Source organism: Cydia strobilella, chromosome 17 (genome assembly GCF_947568885.1).
Source record: "Cydia strobilella chromosome 17, ilCydStro3.1, whole genome shotgun sequence".
Lineage (NCBI taxonomy): Eukaryota > Metazoa > Arthropoda > Insecta > Lepidoptera > Tortricidae > Cydia > Cydia strobilella.
Window position 1 is genome coordinate 6,720,724 of NC_086057.1, and position 21,123 is coordinate 6,741,846.

A 21,123-nucleotide genomic window follows, 5' to 3' on the forward strand; every position below is an offset into this window, starting at 1 on the left:
CTATCGATGACAGGCATAAAACTTTCTAAGTACAACTTTTTAAATATGCCAAAGCCGTGACTTTGGCCGATAGGCATATTCAAGTTTTTATGGCATAAGATCGTTTTGACACTGATTTTATATTATCCTCAGTAAGTATCTACATCTCTCTAAGGTATGGTGGCAAAGATTGAATATGAATAGATTTTAATTCAAGAATGAGTACTGACTTATTAAAAACGTGAAAAAGCAATTGATTGATTAATTGGAAATACTTAAATAAACGATACATTTATGGAAGTTTTTAGGGTTCCGTAACCAAAGGGTAAAAACGGGACCCTATTACTAAAACTATTTTTTGCGTAATGATACGGAACCCCTAGTGCGCGAGTCCGACTCGCACTTGGCCGGTTTTTTAGTTGTTTTTTTTTTTTTTAATTAAGTACTTAAGTGCAAGCGAGATCTAATGAGATTATTATCGAAACGACAGCGTATTTTTAAAACTTGAGTGCTCCTACGGGGAAGAGCCGTAGAAAATTGATATTTTTAAGGCCGTACTCGGAAACTTTTATTTTATAACTTTGCGAATTTCCTGGGCGATCATAAATTAAGTCGTTCGCACTAAATGCGTGCGGTTACGGACGGACTGACACCTGACGTCGTTTATCATAGCGCTAGAGTTCGTTACTTGCATATAAATCATTCTGGAATGGCACTGTTTTGGAGTTCGAGGAAGACGCTAGGTAAATAGTTCATTTATATTTCAGTATACGAGTACATACGAGTTGAATACATTGTATCTACTATATGTCATTGTGTGACAAGGTTTACTGTATCATAAAATTTGGATGGAAACATACGGGACAGTATCTGTCGATGTCGTGAATTCATCCATATAAATTCGAATAAGTGCAAGTTAATAGGGCCACACGATAGGGATAGGGGTAGGGCTAGTCTCGCGCAACTCAGGTGAAAAAGGGTACAAGTGTTATTGTGGACCTTATAACCTCTTTCAGTTGAGCTGCGCGAGACTTGTACTCTTTTTAATTTGATCCACGGAAGTATTTTTTTTGATATAGAAGTAATTTTTTTTTGATATAGAAGTAATTTTTAAGGTAGAAGTTCTATAATCGATAATTTTATATGAATTGAGAGTATGTATAATCTTATTTCCGTAACATTTAGCCCACCGTTTGGTAAGTTTAAAAAAATAAACAATAAAACAGCTATTTGTATATTATTTAAGATGTTTTAGTTCTACGATCCAGGATGTTGGTGTATATATTGTATATGTGTATATGTTGCTGCAAGAAATATTTATAATGATATTGCCATTTAAACTCATCAAATCAATTCATATTTCAAAGCATAGTATCCAAATGTTACCTACACAATAAGATAAATCAAGAACGTCTTATAAAAGGCAGCCCAGTTTCCCGTCATTTTCAACACATTAAATAGTGATTAAAGTTATGTTAGCAGTGATGGTATTGTATAAAAAATAACCATAAAATCACTCCGCTTTGCCAACTCCGGCAAATGACAGGCTACGAAAACAAAGTCATTGAAAAGTACTTATCGCTCAGTCCACTGATTCATGTATATAGGTAGATGACGTGGTAGTGTGTGCGTGGGATCTTTTTGTAGTGCGAAAACTGTACCTAGATTCCTAAAATAACTTTTTCAGTTTTAAAAGCATAGTTGATACAAATAAGAACTCGCTTTATGTGGTCATCATGTATACGAGTAATTCACCGGTACATCACACAACGCTGGTATAGGCAAACAATTAGGGTATGTGTCTCTCCACCCTGCCATTTGAGTCGTGTAATGAATGTAACTTAACCATTCGCCCGTCATACATACAACGCTGCAATTTGCTTTCTTTAGCCTACGTCAAGTTCGATTCCCTCCAAACGAGAATAGGACATCATTATCATCGTTTCATAATACCTTGTCTGCCTAAGCCAACGATCAGCCCACCATATATTACTGCAGTCCCATATACATCGGCCGGTAAAATTACTACACTCTGCTTCGAAGGCACGTGTTATCCCACCGCGGCGTTTGATCACGTCGGATTAGTCGGAAGTATCGCTGAAATAGAACATTATTGTCATCATGTCATAATACCTATACTTGTCGAATTAATCCATTGAACAGCCAGAACACTGCTCTCTACCGTCATACGTGCTTATCTCGCCGTGGCATTTGTTCCTGTCCACATGATGTATTCCGGACTCGAGACTGTTTATTTGGGGAACAGGCGACATACAGAGCGTAAAACAAGCGAATATTTTAAAGGTTCCGTTCGGATGGCAACTGCAACAGCATTACTATTGCTGATCAGCAGGGCCGATTTACTGTATCAACATTACTCAACTGCTGCAGCAGCAGTTGGGGCAGGCAATGTCACTACCGATCTCCTTGATAAAAGAATGGCGGATTGAACGTACTAATGGCAACAGCAATGCGGCAACGACACTAACGCAATGTATTAAGAAAATTAACAGTGACATCTCCGGCGTCAACACTGCAGCAGTAATGTTGATACAGTAAAGGTGGCGTTCAAATTCAGACTGCACCAGCATTGCTGCTGCAGTATTATTGCGCAACATTACAACATGCGCAACATGTCTAAATTCCGGGCAGCAACATCGATTTGACATTAGTGGCGGCGACACAACTACCTATTATTTAATTTGATTTTGGCCCTTTTTAAAGTATATAATGTAGATTATGCGATGGCTACAGAACTGCTAATTACATATTTGACGCACCCTGTGCCGCTGCGATCCAAAGTACGGTATTGTCGCGAGAGCGCTAATCTTTTTTATTCTACCGTCACTAATGGCGTCATTTCATGTCGAGTTATACCATATATCTGTCTAAAGTATAACGTAAGACTCTTTAATCATATAAGAAGATTTAAATTATAGCGTAAATATATTATAGCGCATTCAAATCATGAAGAGCATGCAGTTTCCGCAACAGTATTCATGTTATTTAAGTAGATAAGAATTTAAAAGTCATGGTTCATGTAAATATCATACTTCAGTGTATTATTTATTTTTATTCAGTAAATTTGAAATGAAAAGTCAAATCGTAATCTTAACTCTATCTTTAAAAAAATGTAGATCTAATACCTACTAAGAATAAATAAAGCTACCTACGTCACCTAGGTTTCCCACCCCCGTGGAAGATTTTCCATAATTAGATGCGCAAAAATAACTCGATGAAAGCTTTTGTTTTTTCTTTTCTTTGCATCGAGTCGCCACTAGTAAATTAGCTAATTTTATTATTTTTAAAATACGAGTTTCCTTGGGCTTGCAATTTGGTTTTTACTCTTTGTCAACTTTTTAATAGGTATGTTGACATGCATCGCGAATATATAAAATGTTATGTTTTTACCATATCAGGGAATATTAGAATGCTGAAATTCATATTTTGTAAGTGTAAATGTGCGCAATAAATTAATTAAAAACAATTAGAAGTATTTAAAATAATGCCCAGCATCACGTGACTGCAAACGCAAATCGGAGCGCGTGACGTCACGGTGTGAGAAACACGCACAGACAAGTTGTCAAACCTGGTGGTCCTCTGGCACTGACAGCAGTTTGTTCATCACATCGTTACGTCGTCCAGATAAACACAGATAAACACAGCTTGGAGCGTTTTTGCGCGAAATTTAAACAATAAACTAATTAAAGTCGATTTTTTATTAAAAATTAATGAAAAAATTTTTTTTTTGCATTGAAACGAATTGATTTTTTTTATTGTTGTAAAAATTGTCAACATCCCTATTCTCAGTGCACATATTTTATAAACCTCACTTTACTAATTCATTTGTATAATTATACTAGTATATATTTAAAATATACCGAAGAAAAGTCTGAAAAGGACTGCACCGACAAGACGCCGCCTGCCTGCAATACGGCCACATCTCAAAATGTATGATTCCCTATTGGAGATTCAATTTTTAAGTTAAGTTTCCTTTAAAAATGGTTGGTTGGTTTATCTCGAAGAGTTTTTATCTTAAATTTGAATATAGGTAGGTAATAAATTAATAATAGTATTTTAAATTAAACCCCCACAGAAACCCACATTGGTGTCGAAGTAGTATTTTGCTGGCAATTAATGTATTTTACTCAATCTGACATATAAGGAAAAAATAAAAGTCGAAGTGGCAAGAAAATAATTAAAACATGACTGTTTTAAATTAAGTAGGTACTATATTTAGCCTATCCGCTTTAGGTGTGCAGCAGGTTTAATAGTTGGTGAAAAAATATATATATTTACAGAACTACTCGAAGCTGGGAGAGTAGTCGGGAATACTTATCGGTTGACCTTTATAAATATAATAGTAGAAAAAAATCTATGAGCAAGTCGTGCGTAAACATCGCAAGTAATATAAAACGACAACCTGCAAAATAACTTTATTCCGTCATGATGAAAAAAGGTTTTCACATGTTGAATGAAGCACTAAGTTAGTAAATAAAGCCACACACATAATATTGAGCGGGCGCACAGACTTTAAAAAAATTGCCCTAATATCTCACCGAGCTAAGAGAACAAACAATTTATCGTAGGTAATCTGAAAACAAAAAGGAACAAATGAGAACCCAAAAGATTTATTCTAACCGTCCGCTAAATTAACTCCAGAGATGTTATTCGCTCCCTTTTTATTATTTTACACGCGAACCTTGTTTTTCACGCACAAAGCTTGGGCTTAAGTGAGAATAAAATTTGTGACCTCACCTCGTACAGAAAATTTTCAGATAAAACAAAAGCAAAGCTATTTTAAATTAAACAGGAGCCGATTCTATGCCAGGAACGAATCAGAAGATTCAGAAGGGAACAAAAAGAGCTGTGAAATATAATACTCACCGAGTAAATTCTGAATTATATATTAATTCATTTTGTTCCATTTACTACCATTTATATACATAAATGAAAAAATAATTATTTACTAAACTGATGATGTTTTGGGATAAATTATATGTAATATAGAAGAGATTAATAATTATTACCCACTATTTCTAAAAAGTGCCCGATATAATACCCAGCTACTAGCAATCCCACAATATAACCACCTATTCGAACTAATGATCAGAGCTTAGAAGAAAGTTCAGAAAGTGCATGTTCGGGGCTTGAGAGAACATTCGTCGGGCGACGGATTAGGAAAACCTGTGTCGCGGTCCGAGCCGAAAGCTGCTTCGGCAGTGACCGCAACTATTCGTGATGTCATTGTCACATTTCACGTGTATTAAAAGAAACGTGAACGAGGTAATTATAATTTTAGAGAATAATACAGGTACATAATATAAAACTATTCGCCTAACGTAAACTAAATGGTCACATGTACTGTATTTAAAATATCATTTGCTAGTATCTTACACAATTAAAAAGTAATGTAGCTGTTTAAATAAAACAGTATAATAAAACATTTAATGATGCAGACATAAAAATAACAATTAAAATTAGCAAAGTAAGTCTGTGAAAATATATCATAATTTAAGCACATTTTTGATACAAAAGAGTAAATTGTTTTTTTATTTAATGTTTATATAACAATTAAGGAAAGAGTTCCAGAAGATACGTATTTAATAAAAATATTAATGAAATCTAATTAAAAAGATGTGAATATAATTTGCCTTATTTCAAAACGCAACCGTTATCTCAGAAGTTTTATGAACGTTTTTATAGCCGACTATAATTACTTCTTCCTCGTTACACTTCGTATTATTTTTGGACAATTAAAATTTTGATATAACCTCGTAAACTCATAACTTTGCCCAACCCTGTAACTGTCGCGATAACGGTAATTTATGTTTTTGCGGATTCTTTTCCTTAAACAGTGATAACTTAGTGGGTCTTGCTCAGTTCTTTGTTATAAATCTCAAAGGAAGAGTTTCTGAAAAAGAAATGAATCGGTAGTCACGTCTAATGATAATCGCCGGGTCAGACGTAAAACGAAGTTTTTCCTGCAGTTTGTGTGTTTCTAAAAGGCAATTTGTAGGTAAAAGTATTAAAACTTACTTACTGCAAATATATGAATAAAATGATCACTTCAAGATGATTTAAGTGGAGAATTACTCTACTTAACATAAATCAATATCTTGATTTCATATTACATTAGTAGCTAGAACAAGCATATATACAGGAAGAGTAACTCAATCTTACACATTTTAAAATTTCATAGTGCGAAGTCTAATGCAATGTTTTAATATTTGCAAGCTTATTTTGCTCAAAATTGTTACGAAAATTAAGCAGTTTCTATTTACATACATGAAAGTGTATTGGAGTATGCTATAAACATGAATACGATTTAAGTAGGGACAAAACAATACAACTTACATGCTTAATTTTCGTAATACAATTAAATTAATTAACTTAAAACTAAGTACAGGTCCTTAACTACGTTTTACTAAAATTTTTCAAATGATCCTTAAATAGTATGTCAAAAGAAATAAGTTTACCTTCATGTACATTGATTTGATTTTTCTTCTGCAATGGGGTTGGCAACTGTCAAAGGTTTGCATAGATGGCGCCGTCATAGCTTGCCCCTTTTTCTATGAGATTTGGCTTAAATCCAGGCACAAAATTCAGATTGACAGGGCAAGCTATGCTGGCGCCATCTGCTAAATACTTCGACCGGCTAACCCCATTCAATTAAAAGTACATCAGAAAGAAGGTACATACTTTCTTAACAACCTTATTCAAAATAGTTTTTTTATCAGTAGCATTTTTATTCTATTATTTTAATTATATTGACTAATTTTAAACTATTATTATTATACAGAATGGTTGTTTCATTCGTTAATTTTAATTGTAATTTTGACAAAAGTTTTATTATTTATATACGTTTTATAATAATATGCTACTTATTAATTTAATATATTAATGTGTGAATTGTAATAAGTATAAATGTTATATAATAAGTGTAAGATTAATATATTTGCATATCTACCTTATCGTGGCGTAAAATGCACTCATGAAATTGTCATTACCACACTGAGATGGCCAGTATTGTATCTGTTCATACCTATTAAATACCTACCTAAATTAAATTAAATTGAAGTTATGTGTACAGTAAACGACTTTCAAACTTATGTCTGAAATTAAATGCCAACAGATAAAAATCAAAGGCGTGGTAATGTTTCTTTTCATAAAGATTGGGAATGTTACACTTAAGCCTGGTGTTGAATTATTGATTTGTTTTGTCTTAAAAGCTTTCAGATCCAAAATATGATGGCCTGTCAGACTGATGGATTATCCTCTTTGATATTAAACGGCTCGAGGGTTTAGTTAGAGTGGTTGGTGCGGTTGACGTTTCTTAGCAACAGCCGATGGAGGTTTTTATCGTGACCGAGGATCAAACGAGAAATATTATTTAAGCTGAAATGTAATGCTAAGGTCACAGTTAGAAAAAAAAACTTAGCGGGGACAATACTGGTACAATTCAGATTTGCAGTACAACCAAACATATTATAAAGAACTACACTTTTCTGCCAAGTTTTTCATTTTAAAAACATTTATTATTACCGAATATACTTAGTACGAGTGCAATTTGTTAACCTGGATAAGCTTCATGGGTAGGTTATTAATGCAAGTTTTAGTATGTGTTAGTAATTTCCGGTATAAATATAAATGGAGATCTGGAATTCCTTAATTTACAACCCTGGTAAAAGTGTTGTCCGGGAGAACTGGAAGAGAGCATTATTATAATAAAACGTAGGTAACGAAGATTTATCTAAATTTTTCTTTTTCCTAAATCGTACACTAGTTGTAAAATATTTTTTTTATAATAATAATATCCCCGCGGGGGAAGCTTGTGGCGAGCTGACGGTGAGTGGCGACACCGCGGACCCCTATTCCAGAGGGCCCTTTCATCTGGCCCTCGCCTCTGTGCGAGATAGAATTAGAATTAGAATTGTTTATTGCACTCATATTAGTATACAGTTCTTAAAACTATTTAATACAGTTCCAGTTTAATACAGTTCCGGTAGATATGGAAAAGACACACAAATAATAATATTATTACATATAATAATATTTCATCCTATATACGTCCCACTGCTGGACACAGGCCTCATCTCATGCGCGAGAGGGATTAGATATTGCGCGCTAGCCCAATGCGGGTTGGGGACTTCACATACACCTTTGAATTTCTTCGCGGATGTATGCAGGTTTCCTCACTAATTGTATTTTTTTACCATTAGATATTTGTTGATTTCAAATTATCCACTTATAACAAACAGCTATTCCTACAGTAGCCACATAAGTTTGAAGTTAATTAATACTTAAGTTTGAAAATAACGGGTAATTTCAATATCAGTTTATTGATATTATGGGAAACGCTGATAATATAAATTCTACACTTTAAATCTCCACCAGACCACTTCAACAAACACTGAACAATGTTGGATTAAAAGAACAAATGAAAAGCGAAATTTAACAGATAAAAAATGAAACGTACGCGCTTTCGAAAGTAAAATATTGTCAAACGTAAATAAGCCAAGAAATGCTCCCAAACAAAAGGCAACAATAAAAATCATGAAAACAGACACCGTACCATTTGTCTAGATGACAAATAGGGGGGCGTCCAATAAATACGGAATCCTCGCCATTGTTTCCAGATTCGTATCGTTAATCATTTTTATGTCCGTAATTAATATAAAGATTGTAACGACGTTGTTGAGTGGGGTTATTATGATTCGGAACGGAAACAATATTAAGACTGGCGAAATGGTTGACCGCTCGATGTGCCATCAATATTCTTTACGTAAAATTGAACGTAGTTCTTCCCACCGTTGGTGACACGTTGGTGACTACTTACTATCAATGACGCTATTATTTTTAAGAGGCTTGTTATGTCCATGTTTTGTGTAAAATATGTTGTTAGTCTGTAGGTACAATAATACTTTATACGTACGAGCTGTCTTTTAATAAATAAAGTTTTGGGGCTGACGTGAATTTCTCCCGCGTTTTCTTTAGGTATAAATAAGTGTTTTTGCCCGTTCCTTCTGGTGCTTTATCAATTTCAACCAAAATTATTTTTTTTCGTGAATTTTCACGAAATTGCATATTGGAAGCTATATTGTGTAAGAAATTGAAAAGCTTTTGACCTTAAATAATGTTTTGATTTCATTATTTACCAAATAGCAGTTCAAATACCTACGAAACAGGTAAACCAACTACTGACCGCTATCCCTACATCAAGCAGCTTAAGCCTTTCTCTTGTGCGGGTCCAATTTGTTTATAAAAAAATCAAACAACGCTCGGCAAGGAGTGAAAGTCGATAGTGAGTTGTAATCCAAAAGGTCAGTGGCTCGGAAAATTGAGAGGTGGATTAGGCAAATCACTTTTCATTCTACCCGCTCCAAGTTCGCCCTTTTAAATTTTATTATTTCGGCTTTGCTTCGCGTGGGGACAAACAAACGGTTGACACATAAGACGTGATACAAAATTGAAAATTTTATCCGACTAACGAAAAAGGGTAGGGTAATGTTTGTTGTAAGTCTTTTTAACGGTAACGGGCTGTTCTCATTTATCTTTTATTTAAACACGTTGACTGATTTAATATTTTAAATATCATTTTTTGAGTCAGCTGTGCGAGGGAGTTGACTAAAAAACCCCAAACTGTCTATCTGATCCGTTTGGTGTGTAGAAAGGCATGTGAGCGTAAGATCAATTTCCGAGTTTGAAATTTACATAAATTTCACACAATGTGACATTTTTTGGGAAAAGAGACTAAAGCCCTTGCAAAAAGAGCAATAGCTGACCTTATCACATCGCCAATAGGTCGCTTTTACCTATTTTTTCCAAGGTTTACTTAGGTTCTTATTTCAAAAACCAATATTTAAAATACAGTCATACTGATCAAAGCGAGCATCAAAGTGATATTTTGGTACTCGTGTAGGCAGATTAATTATTGAATAATCATGTGGAAGGTTATTGACATGGGTGGGTTTACGAACCGTTAATTCGATGTACACGTAACAAGTTAGAAATTTCTACACGATAACGCAGGTAGGTATATAAATAATGTATAATTATCGAATTAGAAGGCACTTGGACTGCTAATTAATTAATCTGAACTAATAATAAGGTATAAATTACACGATATGATTTTTTACAAAAGCCCCCGTTTCATATTAGTGCATCTTTACAAAGTGTAGGTTCGTGAAAAGCCCGCTATGGTACGGCGGAGTCGGCATTATTCGACGACAATACCATATTGTCGCGAGTTTCAATAGCGATCATTTAATAATACAAACTCGTATTTCACCAAATCGTGTATTTGAAATAGCAACTTTATACTGAAGGAATAAAATTGAAGTTTATATCGACGATATACTGAAATAGGAGTTGTTAAAAGCAAGGTTCATTAGGGTGAACCCTAAGTAATACGTCTGTGACCGGATTATAACGCTTCAAAGAACATTAACAATTACTTCGATATGAAGGGAAAATATGATCCAATAGGTATATTTTCAAAATTTTAAGCTATTTTTCTAGAATAGGAGCCCTTTAATTATAATTGCCTAAGACATATATTATTATTAAAACAAAATGCCATGCGTGTCCGAAAAACTCTTATGTAAACCATCTATTTCCTGTCGGTATAAAGTAAAAACTATGTAAGTGACGTGAAAAACCGGATTAGCACAGGATGGATGAAATGGCGACAGGTTACGGGAAGCATTTGTGACGCCCGTATGCCCCTTCGGTTGAAGGGTAAAATTTATAAAACGATCATAAGACCTGTCGTCATGTATGGATCAGAGTGTTGGGCCCTAAAGATGACGGATGAAAAGAGATTGCATGTAGCGGAGATGAGAATGTTAAGGTGGATGTGTGGCGTGACGAGAATGGATAGGATAAGGAATGAGTATATAAGAGGAAGCCTGAAAGTTGCACCCATAACAGAAAAAGTAAGGGCGAATCGCCTAGCATGGTACGGGCATGTGATGCGGAGGGATGAAAGTCATGTGACGAGAAAGGTATTAAGAATGAATGTGGAGGGAAGTACGAGGAGAGGAAAACCGAGGAAAAGGTGGATGGACTGTGTGAAAGATGATATGAAACTAACGCAAGTGAATGATGAGATGACGGGTGACAGAGATGTATGGAAGAAAAAGACATGCTGCGCCGACCCCAAGTGAATGGGACAAGGGCAAGCGAATGATGATAAAGTAAAAACTATATCAACAATTGTCCATTTTGGAATATAAGGCATAATATTTAAAACACATATTAAATCACATTTACAATCGACAACAATTTTATTAACATTTATAACTATGTAGTGGGGGTTTAAAAATGTGATGTCTACCCCAAACTTTTTCATGCACTTTTCGTCGGGTAGTCACACAAATCTCTGTTTTGACATTTTGCTGGGACGTCAGTTAGCCGCGACCGCGACCAGTGAAATCTGTGTCGAAACGTCGGTAAGTAAAGGTAACAAAATAAATTCGCGTTAGACCCGATTGTAAATGTGATTTAATAAGGCATAATAGTTTTCCGCGTAGATATTACATAATTATCCCTTTTCATTCTAAACAAGCACGATGCCTTGAAACTTTAAGTGAACTTTGAAATAATAGATGCCGTTAAAAGGTTTATAACATATTATAGTACCAGAACTAGGTAAAGGGGTTGGCCGGTCGAAGTATTTTACAAATAAGTAGCGCTAGCATAGGTTTTACCTGTCAATCCTACGTTTATTTAATTTACTGGCCTTTAGCCAAATCCCAAACTAGATATACATAGGAAAAATCTACGCGCCATTTATGTTTTTACAAAAAAATATAATACGTAAGAAATAAGAATTATAGAGAAAAAACTGGAAACATAATCAGGGGTGCGAAACTCCTCACTTCGGGCAAACTCGGCTCCGTTCGGCTCAGCTTTGCTCCGAGCAATTATTAAGGTTGGCACAACTTTACGTCTCTTTGCGTGCACGACCACAAATAAGATAATGACTTGAATTTTGATAACCCTAAATAACCGAAAGGGATAGTGCCTTATATTAGAAAGGGATAGCATGATTCAACCCTGAACTGCTGTCAAACTTCGGTTTTGTAGGAAGTTTCCTTTCTGTACGGTAGTACTATTATTTATTCTGTGACATAATTGAATCGTTTCACTTTCCATATGAGTTTGCAACACAAACAACGTGAGAGTAATGATTGCCAGACTATAATTATACGTAAGTACTGGTGGGTAAGATAAAACCAGACTAGTTTGATAAATTATATACACACTTTATTAGCTTTATTTTTATTCAAGTTAAAACAAACTTTGATATCAAAAAAATGCAACACCAATTACCTATATATTCAGTTAAAAAGCGTTGCCATATTGCTATAAAGGGTGCGAATTTTAAATATGTTAGTAAGGGTAATTTTTATAACTTTTCCTGACCGAAAATGATCTCAGGAGACTTTGATTTTGTGTTGATGGAAATATTTCGTGTATGAGGAAGTTTTCCATTTATATCACTGTTAAGATAATCTAGATTTATTGTGTTACGCTGCGCTGTAGCCATGATCTTTCTGGTAGGTAGCAAAAATGCTTCGTAAAAGCGTAAAGAAAATGAGACCAATTCCAATTTAAAAATTTGTCAAAATTTTAATATGATATGACCTTGACACGAGTCGACACGCGATAAGTGGTACGATCTATAAGTGCAAGAGAGATGCCTAATGCTACCACTCTTATTGAATTTTGTATGCACCATAAAGTGTGCACGATTGTCAAGGTTATATCATAACAAAACGAAAATCCTTACGAATCCTCGCTGAATGGGTTGAGGGAACTCTTTGCGAAATATTTAGTTATTTTTTTTAGTTTTCAAGGTTGTCTAGACAATTATTATTTTATTAATTACCTGCAAGAGATTTAACTTTTAAAACAACACGGGCATTACACAAGTTTGGACGCAACGATCGAGGAGCTCTCATTAAGCACCGCGCTCGGCGCCATTAATTAAAAACACTACGGTTCAGTAAAGTCTTTAATTATTATCTTTCCATGTTTTTTCACAAGGCATCATGTTTTAACAAGGTTAACTATTACATAGTTGGTGTTATTAAAATAGAGGAGTGTTCAATTATTTCCAATGGATGGTTAACTTTACTTTGTTTTATTTTTTACAGTTTTACGGATAGGTTTATTTATTTAAATAGACTCGAACATTTTAAATTCCAAATTCGCGAGAAAGCTTCATTTATCACAGTTCTGCAGACACCCTGCACCCTCACATTAACTCATGCCATTTGGCAAGGACTGCCTTTTGCTTCTCCCCCATTTGCATGACTTTGAAGCCAAAAATATAAAAAAAGTAAACGCAAGACAACGTATGGTTATGGTGAAAAATAAGGCTCCAAGCCGAAGCATTTTGCTGAAGACATGTTCTACCTTACGTTTATTTTTGGACTTTATTTTTGGAGCCCCGGCGGGCTGCACAAATGCGCTTACCCTGACCAGTTCTATCGAGCACACTTTCTACAGTATTGGAATTTTATAAATTTGGTAATTAGGTACCTAAAATGTAACTGTTGGTATATTTTATTTGTCATTTTATTTATTGAACTACAAAACATTTTTCCTCAAAAAATAAAAAATAAATTGTCAACCGAGACATATTTCATGCCAAGGGGGGGGGGGGGGGGGGTTGCGTCAGAGGGTGAGGATGAGAAGCTAGTGTGCGTAATAAACCATACCCAAACGTATAATTTGTTTTTCAAGAAACACAATTCGACCGAATCATGAGCAGAGATATAATTACAAAAATGACACCGAAACCACAGGGCGGACGCGCTATATATCAAAAATCACATGCGTCATAGTGTGAGTAAGTTGCTTAAAAATAGTAATGAGCGGCCGGCAAACGGCCGTCAATCTGGTGTCGCGGGGCGAGGTAATTCGAGTCGGGGCGGGGCGGTGCGTGGCCGTTCTGTATACTATTACTTATTCTGTGCCAAAACTACCACCTTCAGTACTTTCGTAGTTAGATATAGTTAATACCTGATACAAAAAAATATGACAATCACACATACCGGGTGTGGCCTGTAATACGAGCAAATAATTGTACTCCTCAAACGGATACAAAATTCTTATTGTTCAATAACTTTTAAAAATTACAAAGTTTCAGGATTCCTTTTTTTCATACAAAATAAATATTATCTTTAATGTACGCCATTATCATTGTAATTGACGTTGCTTGTCACGCCTTAAACATAACAAAATTCGCAATACATTGCATCTTAGAATAAACTTTAAAGTATAATTAAAATCAAGCCACAATTTATTCTTAATATAAGTCGCTGAACAAATGTTGGTCAGTTTGAGGAGTAAAGCCTACTTAACAATTAACATTTAATTTATAAATTGGATACTTTAAAAACTTTATTAAAGAAAAATTGTGACATCGGCCGTCGGCAGGGTGTTCATCCTCACACCCCAGAACCTAAATGGTCGCGTACTGTGCGGTTTAAGAGATATTTCCTCCCGCGGACGCTCCGGCTGTGGAATGAGCTCCCTTCCGAGGTTTTCCCGAGGGTATACAGTATGGAGTTCTTCGAAAAAGGAGTGTACTGGTTTTTAAAAGGTCGGCAACTCGCATGTAACACCTCTGGAGTTGCAGGCGTCCATAGGCTACGGTGACTGCTTACCATCAGGCGGGCCGATGCTTGTTTGCCACCGATGTGGTATTAAAAAAATTGCATACCATCAGATCCACAGCGCAGGTTTCGTCATATTATAGAAAGCTCATCCACCTTAGGTTTCGTCGGTATAAATATCCAATTATTTATCCACGTTATCGAAGGAAGCCTTTGGTAATAGGAATATGCTATCGATTTCTTTGACCAAAGTACTTATTAGTGTATTTAATTATTTTACATGCCTTTGTAAAAAGTCAAAAAGGTTTTTACGGAAATTCTCATCAGTCAGGAAAATATATAATTAAAGACAATTTTACATTCTTAAATCGCTTTCGCTTCTGCTTGGCACCTGTGAACTATATTAGTCAAGAGCCTAAGATGCAGGTTCCTATTAACACTAATATCGTGTAGGTTATACATATTTTTATAACATCAAATTGAGCAAAAACAGACAACACACATGTCATGACAATAAATTCGGAATACAAACAAAATCTACGTAATAGGTACCTACCAGCTGCACTTGGATGGATTTATTTGCTTGAGTAAAGTATGCATAAATTTGGCCTATTATTTGAAATAGTGGATTATTCTGAGGTATGTGATTATGTTGAATAATATATATTGCCGTGCAATGGCCAAGTCATAAATGTGATATAAGGGTTACTGTAAGTAACACGTTGTTAGTTAACTTAGGATGGATACTCGTTTCTTCTGATAGTACTGAATAAAATAACTGACTACGTTTAATCTAAAAAACCACTATAAGGACTGCGTTGTGAGACTTAATTTTTTTACCACAGGTATGTAAAAATTTTGGCTGTTTCATACATTTTGACTGGTCCATTTTCTATGGCAGGGTAAATTTTTTTTCGCGATTTTGTGGTTGGTTCCATAGTAAACGTTACTTAGTATAATTCCAAAACATCCCTGGCAACGGGAATGCACCCTTTTTTTAGCCACCCTGTATAATGCGCCGTTTGATCCCCGCTCCCGCTGGTCGATTGTGCCCCTGTTAGTGAAGAGGCCTCGGCGCGGCTCTGTGTTAACACTAATTGCTGGCGACAGCTCGCGCTGTCTGCATGCGGGTTTCTTTGACTACTTTTGGAACACCTTCGTTTATGGAAATTAAATGATGTCAGCCTGAGGATTCTTACCGTTTGGTAAGATTCTTTGTTTTCTTGTGTTGTTTCTTTATTTATTATTTCTTTAATGCGCAGATTACTCAGCGTTAAAGCCGACTGTTTCTACAATTGCCTTGTACGTTTTTTTTGTGTATAAATAGTTAAGAATATAAAAATATTTAAATAAATTTCCTATGTGGAAAAGCCTGTTGTCGTAAAAAAGTACCGGGAAAAACTAAGATTGCAGTGAATAACTTTTTCAGTACAGGTGTTCAAATAAATATTACCGTATCATTATCATTTATCAACTGTTTTGCTAGGTTTCGCGGATATTTCCCCATCCCAGGATTCAATTTACATGTTTTGAAGCAAACGTCACATCATGTTTAGCTTTTATATGTGAAATGTATGTTTTTAAAATGTCTTTATTCAGTTTAAACTATACATTATTATTTATTTATCTAGTATACTTTACTATCCGACCCGGATTGGATTAATTACGAATGTTGAATACTTGGAAATAAAGGAAACTACAAAATGGCATTTGGTAAATAAATTATTGTCTAAACAATCATTACGCGACGGAAAAACCTGTGCGCATTTGTAGCAACGCAACGGGTACCTAGAAGACCACATTACTTCAGAAAGAGTGATGCGGAAAATATGGGTAGCGGAGAGCCTTTGCCTAGTAGTGAAAGTTAAATACGAATAAACTTGGAAGGCGATGCGAACTTACAAATTAATTTATTTTGACATGACTTGCCCATGTATTACGTTTCTGCGTGTAATATTGGTGCAAACAAGATACGATACGAGTACTTTTGAGGAGATTTTTAAATAGTCAGAATGCAGCTCGGCTCCTGTTTGTCCATAGAAATTAAAAAATACTTTTAAAAGTTCCTTACAGAATGCAGCCTCTGACGGTTTGAGGTCAGGATGACGATTTACTGAGTACTGTGTTACTCTACACTCGCTTTCACGAGGAATTACTGAATTACTGTTGGCTCCAACCGTCGTCGCTGAGAGTTCTTCAAGGCATTGAAAAGCGACAAGCGGCAGCGTTGAAACATTTGCACTATTTTGGCTAAATTATCTAAAAACTAACACGTTATCGCGAAACTAACACTATACAGCAGACGTGTACTTTATTTGCCGACGATATCTCCATCCTCACCTCGTGTACAGATGACTATAATATAACACAACACTTAAGCACTTTATTATTAACAAACGTAGTTGACTGGTTATCGGATCACAATTTGAAAGTAAACTTTTCAAAAATAAAAATCTTACAGTTTAGACCTTATCAAAAAACCCCCCTTAACATTGATTTCACCTTCAATAATATAAAATTAGAATGTGTTGATACCGCTCTTCTTCTAGGGTTCGAAGTTGACTGCAATGTTAATTGGAAAGCGCATGTAGCAAAAATAAAAACGAAATTGTCCCAGTTCGCCTTACGCGAATTAAAAAAAGCATGCGACCTCAACACCGCCTTAACTGCTTACTATTCTTACGCCCATGCTTGGCTTACCTATGGTGTCATTTTATGGGGGAATAGCACAGATGTAGAAAGCCTAATGTGTTCGAATCTTGGCTAACATACATATACCGGAAAGTAGTAAGCCCCACTTTATCGATCTAAAAATACTTACCTTAACATCAATATACATTTTGGAAACATGTAAGTTTGTAAAAAATACACTCAATTTTATACCAAACATTCAGACATACCCCGACGTTACGCCAGCAGGTTTCAAAATAAGTTGGTGCAGGTTATCCCCTCGAAACTAAAACTACATTTAAAAAGTCCTAACTCGATGGCAATAAAAATATTCAATAAAATTTGTAACGAAATAAATAACACCAAGTCCGACAATGAATTCTTTAAAAAAATAAAAGATCACCTGATTAAAAAAGCTACGATTAAAATACATTAAATGATTTTTTTCACGATCAATAATTATAATTAATAAAGTACCCATACAAAATAATACTTATATATTATATAATCTTGTACAAAAAACTCATTCTCCAATGAATAAACTGTTTGCTGTGCCCTACAGGGTGGCATGTTGTACACAATTCTATGTTAAGTATAGGTTAAGATACAATGTGATATGCAATAAAGATTATGAGTATGAGTATGAGTATAAAACCTCTAATGAAAGTACCTAAATAGTTACAGGTTACAGTGATTATAACGGATTGGATAAAAACTTATTTAGCAGTTTAACCGTCCATCAGAAGAAAACTTTTCTGTGTTCTTGTTTCCATTTCTTAAATCTTTTCTATCTGAAACTCATTATACGTAACGGCAGCCTCTGTTTACCTTTATATTTAGACTTCAGTACAAAGTTTAGTTAGTAATAACCAATCGCCCAGACTAGCTGGTGAACATGTAGCGTGAGATTGCACAAAATGTCTGCGAGCAGAACAAGTTTTCCGATTCATTACAATTTCGCCTCTTCATTTTGTTAGGATTCGTTCATAACGAAAGAAACAAGAATATCTACACTCTAAAGAAATAAGAGTTATTTTGTAAGAAAATTTACAACAATAAAATTAAGTAATACAAGGTTGACAAATTCAAATCCGCAACGTAGGCTTCGTCAGGTGGGTACAACCATAGAAGATATTCTAGTGAGTTTTGGACCATACGTGGGAACTTTTTCACTATTATATAGTTGTGGTTTTTATGGTAACGCATATTAAATGACTAATAGACACGGTATTCTAGATCACATATATTTCTCAGACAGTTTCCTATCCCACGACTTGAAATACGTACGTAAACAAGGTATGCCCTTTAGTCTCCCATTTCCCCGTCAATTCTTCCAACTGATCCAATTTAATCTCTATCATTTCCTACGTTTCTGGCTAGAGTTTCCAAGCCGTACTGCATTGCTGATGCTGGCAGTTGCGGCTCGCCGCACGGCCCGGGTACAAGACGAGCTTGAGGATGTTGGCAAATTGTTTAACGTTACCTTATGTATACTTATAGATATCAACTTGGTTTTAATAAAAGCGTTGATAGTCTAGTGGAGAGGCCGTGCGATTTTCAATCAGGAGAGGGTTCAAACCCTGATAGCTCGTAACAATGAGTTTTTCAGAACTAAATTACGATATATCATTTGATATTTATTTACCAGTTGCTTTTCGGGGAAGACAAACATTAATATAAATTTTGTGTTATTTTTGATCGCGGTATATGTGAGAGTATTTCATCATTGGCCACAGCATCTTGACAGATGATTGTTTCAGCGACAGTTTATTATGAAGAAGAGGTCTGTGCGCCGTATTTAGAGTATTTAGATAAGTAGGTACTAAGCCGTTTAAGATTATGTTTACTCCCAAAAGTTTGCCCTTGTGGGAGTAAACATGTAAACATAATCTCAAAGGCTTAACAATTTTTACATAAATAGGTAAGTATCGCGATAATGAGCACAACCATAATGTTACATTTTACATAGATGAAGTATTACTTTAAATATGTATTATCCTAAACGGAAAAATTAAACGCGTACCGTTATATTCATACATATTATAATAGTCAGTAGTAGCAATCCATGCAATAGCCTTCCTTTTCCCATGAAACCCCAAAAATGTTAAACAAAATCCAAATTTCCAATACACCGTAACTAACTGGGTGGCGTTCAAAAAGAAAATTAACATACGAACACCGATATCACACTGAATTCACATCATACTACAATATCCCCGACATCACTACCAAAGGTGTTGATCTCTATTTGCTCCTAGTTATCAGGGAGATCTAGCTCAAAGATAGACTGGTTTAGTCACCTTAGCTTGGTAAAGCGAGAAAATAACAGCACAGATTCAGCGCAATACCCAGTGAGTCGATTCGACAGATCAAAGACTCACTAAATAAATCAGCGATGAGTTTGTTTATTCGGATACGCGTGGGAAGATAGCGGTAAACTGTTGCTTAGTTCATTAGATTTCGTGAGGTTAAATTGCGTTATTGTGAATGTTTTTTTACTAAATTATCACAGTTCAGAGTAAAGGGTCATGGGTAGTATTGCTTTAATGTTTAAAGCATATATCAGCTGGAGGATGCAACCTACATGATAAACATAGTATTAAAAATTAGAACAAACTATGACTTATTCAAGTAAATTAAATAGTTAAATTTATATTTAACTTTCTATATATATATATAAAGTTAAATATATATATTTGTATTAGCTTTTATTAGACTAAAGATAAGGCACATTTTTCTATTAATGGCCTACCACTTTCGATATGGAGGTAGATTCTCATAAAAAAAATACATTTAACGTTGGCGTTACATTTATCTGCCACTCCCTTTGCTACGTTGCTTGTTTACTATGTTAACAATGACATATTTGCGAGATCTGATCTCTTTTTCCAATATCTTGATAGTTGTTTGCGTTAATTATCTATGCATTTTTGTAGATATCCAACATTGATGTTTTAAGCGGCGTTGTCTGGCAACAGTTGTAGAAGTGATTCGAGAATTTGGCGTTTCTTTTTAGAACAAAAACCAGTTACATTGTACCATAATTCAAATATAAACATTTTCGAAACGTGCAATAAAAGTACCTGGGAAAGAAACGAAATATATTAGGAAAGATAGTTCAAAGTTGATAAATAGGCGTCTCAATCTCGTAGCAGGTGCTACGAAACTGGTAGAGGGTTCTTAACTTAAGGCCCGGCAGCGACCGGCTATTTATATACATGACACTATAACTGCATCATGACCGTTACAGCTAATATAAAATCAAGTTTGGTGAATGTTAGTTCCATTGTTAAACGTTAACACGAATATTTATAGTAAATTAATACTTGTTAAAAATAACTGTCCACGTAGACCCCTAACCATCACATATCATCAACGAAATGCCCTAAAATATTACTAGATAATATACCTTTATTATATAACACACCTTTTTCTACAATTTTCATAGTTAATGATGTAACAGGTAACGAATAAACAACTGAAAAATAAATCATAAACAAACTTTCACTTTAAATGTGCTATTGATAACGCTAATTACTCGTGGTCACTTTGAAGGTCCGAAAAATATTGATTTGTTTATTTCATTTCCAAATTATATATAGTTTCGGAAGGTATGCCTATTAGTTCATGATTTGGCATAGATAAACCATAGCCAAGTCACCGTCGACTTCCTAGACTTATTGCCTGGAACGGATCCACTGTGCATGAGTTGCGTTCTCGCGCGTGACTCCAAACATCTAGCACGACTTCAAGTTTGGACTCGCGCGCGAGAACGCAACTCATGCTAGCCGGTCAGTTATATTTATAAACAAAGATGGTAGTTTCAAATAAGTCAGTCATAAGG